Source organism: Tupaia chinensis, unplaced genomic scaffold (assembly GCF_000334495.1).
Source record: "Tupaia chinensis unplaced genomic scaffold, TupChi_1.0 Scaffold143970_1, whole genome shotgun sequence".
Taxonomy (NCBI): domain Eukaryota; kingdom Metazoa; phylum Chordata; class Mammalia; order Scandentia; family Tupaiidae; genus Tupaia; species Tupaia belangeri.
In genome coordinates this window covers 1,051,065-1,056,783 of record NW_006203821.1, presented here as the reverse complement: position 1 = coordinate 1,056,783, position 5,719 = coordinate 1,051,065, and the positions used below count along the sequence as shown (strand labels likewise).

At 44.3% G+C, this 5,719-nt stretch overlaps 1 pseudogene; it reads right to left on the bottom strand.

Moving 5' to 3' along the window:
* Positions 1-3,479: 3,479 nt before the first annotated feature.
* On the bottom strand, positions 3,480-3,753 carry LOC102476033 (40S ribosomal protein S29 pseudogene; annotated as a pseudogene).
* Between the last annotated feature and the right edge of the window lie 1,966 nt (positions 3,754-5,719).

The window sequence follows — 5,719 nt, the reverse complement described above, 5'->3', positions numbered from 1 at the left end:
ACTCCCACGTAGTCGACCGCGGTTCGCGTCCTGGACCCGGTGGCTTAAAACTCACGCTGGGCACGTGTGCATGCGTGCCCAAGATCCCGAGAGGAGAATGGAGGAGAAGGCATTGCGGCGTGACCATCCCCCCGGGGGGTGATTTCTCGCTTTCTGTCTCTATGTCTCTCTCTGTGTGGCGAGCGAGCGCACGCGCCCTGTAGCAAAAAAACCTCTCCAAAAGAAAGAAAAGAAACTCGGTCTTAAGCAAAACAAACAACCGAACAGCAAGGGAGAAACAGAGCCCTGAAAGACCGGTTTCTCCAGGGCCAGCAGGTGGCATGGTGGTTAAGGCACTGGACTCCCCCATGGCTGACTACGGTTTGGGTCCAGGAGCTAGCAGCACTCTCTCTCGTGAGTGCATGTGCCCTGTAGCAAATTTTAAAAAGTGATAAATAAATTTTAAGCAAATAAAAAGGTTTCTGTGGGCCAGTAGGTGGTGTGCTGGTTAAGGTGCTAGACTCCCACATGGCCGATTATGGTGAATCCCAGACCTGCAGCTTGAGAATCACACCAGGTACATGTGAGTGCTAGCCCAAAATCCTGAGAGGAGGCTGGAAGAGGGGACTGCAGTGTGGCCATGCCCCCCCTGGGGGTGGGTGGCGTGATTTTTCACTTTCCCTCTGTCTCTCTCCGTTACTCTCTGATGAGTGCACACACCATATGGAAAAATCTTTTTTAAAAAAAAAAAAAAAAACTCCTGGGATCAGCAGATGGCGTAATGGTTACATTGCTGGACTCCCACATCATTGACCGTGGTTTGAGTCCTGAACCCCACGGCTTAAAACACACTGGGTGCATGATGTGCATGCCCAAAATCACAAGAGAAGAATAGAGAAGAGATTGCAGTATGGCCATCCCCCTGGGGAGTGATTTCTTGCTTTCTGTCTCTCTGTCACTCCAGCAAGTACATGTCCCTATAGCAAAAATTGCTCTTAAAAAAGTTTTAAGAGTATCTTTTGCTGTTAAAAAGGATTCATAGCAGGTATGAGATTTTTAAAAAATAAGTATGAATAACAAAAGAAAGGGAACTAATCAGTTGAAAACTCATATAACAAGCACATATATTTGTTCCCAGTTAATGTTTACAACTATAAGAAACAGATGGTAGGGGCCAGCAGTTGGCGTAGTGGTTAAAGCACTGGACTCCCATGTAGCTGACGACAGTTCCAGTCTCAGACCCAGTGGCTTGAAACATGCCAGGGTGCATGTGCACCCAAAATCACGAGAAGAGAATGGAGAAGAGACTGCGATGTGGCCATCCTCCCCTGGGGATGAGCTTTCCTGCTTTCTGTGTCTTTCTGTCAGCAAGCACACACTGTCAGCAAACAATACCCTGTCAAAAAATCTGTCAAAAAAAAGATGATATTTCTATTTTAGTTTTGTTACATGGTGTGTGTGCTCACCAGAGAGGAATGAAAAGTGAAAAATCGACCCTCCCAGAGGGATATGGCCACACTACCATCCCTTCTCCTCCAGTCTCCTCGGGATTTTGGCCATGCACACACATGCACCCAACATGATATTCAAGTTGCCAAGATCCAGGACTTGATCCACTCAACTGACCATGTGGCATCCACTGCCTTAACCTCTGTGCTACCTGCTGGACCCAGGTGGTATTCCTATTTTGCAGATGAAGAAACTAAGCTCAGAGAGATTTAAGAGTAACCAGTCAGCCAGGAGCTAAGACTTCAACCAGTGATCATCTTATCCTTAGGCCACACCTCAGTTCAGTGGCTGTGAAAAGCAGTACTTTTTTTCTTTCCTTTTTTTTGGAGAGGTTTTTTTCGCTATAGGGCGCGTGCGCTTACCAGACAGAGAGACAGAAAGCGAGAAATCCCCCGCCAGGGGGGATGGTCACGCCGCAATCCCTTCTCCTCCGTTCTCCTCTCGGGATCTTGGGCACGCATGCACACATACCCGGCGTGAGTTTTAAGCCACCGGGTCCAGGACGCGAACCGCAATAGACTATGTGGGAGTCCAGTGACATAGCCATTATGCTAACTGCTGGTTCCCAAAAGCAGTACTTTTTTTTAAGAATTGTTTTTTATTTAACTTTATTTATTTGACCAGAGAGGGATAGAGAGAGAGAGAGAGAGATAAAGTGAGAAAGCAAGCTGCCAGGTCCAGGACTTGAATTGCAGTTGGCCATGTGAGAGTCCTGCACCCTTAACCACTATGCCACCTGTTGGAACCCCCATTTTTTTTAAATAATTATTTTTGAAAAGCAGTACTTTTAAAAAAAATATTATTTTTAAATTTTATTTATTATTATTATTTTCCAGTTTGATCAGAGAGACATAGAGACGGCAAGTGAGACAGCAAGCCACCAGGTCTGGGACTTGAACCATGGTCGGCCATGTGGGAGTCCAGCACCTTTAACCACCACACCACCTGCCCGCCCTGAAAGGCAGTAATTTTTAAATCTGTTTGGAAACTACCTTAAAGTTTGAGTGCCCTCTGATTCTAGTAATCTGAGTAAAAAGCATTATGTCTTGGGACCAGCAATTAGCATAATGTCTATGTCACTGAACAACCATGTAGTCGACCGCAGTTTGAGACCTGGATCTGGTGGCTTAAACTCATGCCAGGCGCGTGTGCGTGTATTCCTATGATCCCAAGAGAATGGAGGAGAAGGGACTATGGCATGGCCATCCCCCCTGGGAGGTTATTTCTCACTTTCTGTCTCTCTGGCGAGCTCACACGCCTTGTAGCAAAAACCTCTCCAAAAACAAAATTGTATCTTTTGTTATATCTTATATTCTTTGTAAGAAGCCTGTTTTACCCCGCTGGTCATTTTAAGTGCTAAATATTTGTCTCTCCTGCTTTTATGTATTCTGGAGGGCACCATTTATCATATATTTCAGGTTTAGATGGACAAAGGCTTTAGAGATTAGTAAAACTATAGTTCCTTTTATAAAAAAAAAAATTTTGCTATAGGATATGTGTGCTCACCAGAGACAGAAAAATAGAGTGAAAAATCACACTCTGTGGAGATGGCTACACCATAATCCCTTTTCCTCCATTCTCACAGGATTTCGGACACATATGTACACACGCCTGGTGTGTTTTTCAAGCTAGTGTGTCTGGGAGTTGAAGCACACAGCCATTTGGGATCCTGCTGCTTCAACCTCCATGCCTTCTGCTGGCCCAATAATTATCAATGTTTTGCTAATTGTTTTTTTTTTTTGGAGAGGTTTTTGCTATAGCGTATATGTACTAGCCAGAAAGACAGAGATAGACAGAAAGTGAGAAATCATCCCCCAGGGAGGATGGCCATGCCGCAATCCCTTCTTTTCCATTCTCCGCTCAGAATCTTGGGCACACACGCACACAAGCCCGGCATGAGTTTAAGCCACAAGTCTGGGACTTGACCATGGTCGACTACATGGGAGTCCAGTGACATAGCTATTACACCAACTGCTGGTCTCATTTTTTTAGAAGGGTTTTATTTATTTTATTTTATATACAAATAGCCAGCATGATTTCTTTCACTGGGTTTATATCTTGGACAATCCATTCAAGGGAGATCATTTAGTCCAACTTGATAAAACCTGTGTCCTTCACATACTGACGGAAACACTGACGGCACATGTTGAGGCCGTATTTCCCGATCAGACCATGCCGGTTTGAGCACACGTGGCAAGAGCGAGAGCCCTGGCCAAATTTTCACGGGTGGCTCCAGTAGAGCTGCTGATGACCCATCCTGCTTTCAGCAGAGCAATGAAGCAAAAGGCTCTTTTTTTTATAATAATTATTTTTATTTAACTTTATTTGTTTATTTATTTTATTTTATTTTTACCAGAGAGGGACAGAGTGAGATAGGGAAAGTGAGAAGGCAAGCCAAGCCACCAGATCCGGGACTCAAACCGTGGTTGGCCATGTGAGAGTCCAGCGCCCTTAACCACCATGCCAACTGCTGGCCCCTGCTAATTGTTTTTAAGTTTATTTAGTTTTTCTTCCATGAATGAGAGACAGAGAGACAGTACTCCCAACAGGGTTTTTGTTTTGTTTTGTTTTTAAAGGGAGAATTTTTGCTATCAGGTGTGTGTGCTTACTGGAGAGACAAAGTGAGAAATCACCCAGTCCCTTCTCCATTCTGTTGGGATTTTGGGCACGCATGCACACGTGCCCAGTGTGAGTCTCAAGCCTCTGGATCTGGGACTTGAACTGTAGTTGGCCATGTGGGAGTCTAGTGATGTAACCATTATGCCCTCTGCTGGTCCCTCAACAGGATCTTAACAGCATGGGTGCCCTCTGGCCTCAGCCAGCTGTGGATCACACACATGTCCTGTATACTTAGGGAGATCTCAAATGTAAATCCAGAACCTACCCATGTGGGTCAGCCTTACACAGCACTGTATTTTACTGCTGCACCACTGTCAGTCCCTCCTTATCTTCTTAAATATCTTTAAATATAGCAACACATGGCGCTAATGTCCCTAGGAAACAGTGGAGAGTGATTTAAAAATCCTCTTACTGAACTGCACCAGATAACTCACAGTCAATCATCATATGAACTTAATAGTAGAAATACAAGCTCAGAAGTGAGGCCAAATACTGAATTCGATCTATGCCTTGTGGCCTAGTGGTTAAAAGCCAATCTCACATGGCTGACCACAGTTTGAGTCCTAGCCCCAGCTTTTACAAAATAGCTCTAGGTGTGTGTGCATGCATGTCCAAAGTCCCAAGAGGATGGAGAAGGGATTGCAGTGGAACCATGCCTTATTCTGGGGTGCTTTCTTTCCCCTCGTTCTCTGTCTATCTCTGGTGAGCACACCTGCCCTCTGGCAAAAAAGAAAAGAAAAGAAAAGAAAAGAATTCTAGTTATGCCAATTACAAGCAATGACCCTGGGAAGGATCATTCATCTAACTAAGCCTTGGTCTCCTATTTAGACCAATATTAGTATTACAGCAGTGGGACCAGCAGATGGCATAACAGTTATATTGCTGGACTCCCACATGGTCAATTGAGGCTCGACTCCCAGACCCGGTGGCTTGTAACAGCCAGGTATGTGTACATGCATGCACAAGACTGTGGGAGGAGAATAGGGTAGGGATTGTAGCGTGGCCATCCACCCTGGAGGTGATTACTCACTTTCTCTCTCTCATGGTCTGTCTCTCTGGTGAGCACACACACATAAGGCAGAAACCTCTAAAAAAAAAAAAAATAGCATCTCTTGGCCATAGAGGATTAGATCTAGACCTCCAAAGGATACCGAAATCTAAGTTCCTAATATAAAATGGCATAGTATTTTCACATAATTTGCACATGCTCCCATATACTTTAAATCATCTGTAAGTTACTTATAAAATACATTGGTCAGCAGGTGGCATGGTGGCTAAGATGCTGGACTCCTACCTGACTAAATCCACAGTTCGAATCTCAAACCCAGCAGCTTGAAAATCACACTGGGCACGTGTGTGTGGATGCCCAAAGCTTGAGAGGAGAATGGAGGAGAAGGGATTATGGTGTGGCTATTCCCCCAGGGGGTGATTTCTCACTTTCCCTTTCTCTTTCTCTCTCTGGTAGCTGCACAGGTCCTATGACAAAACCTTAAAAAATAAAATGTAAATGCCATATAAATTGTTAAACTGTATTTAAATTTTGTATTATTTTTTCAAAGAATTATTTATTATTTTTTTAATTTGCTATAAGGCACATGTGCTCACCAGAGAG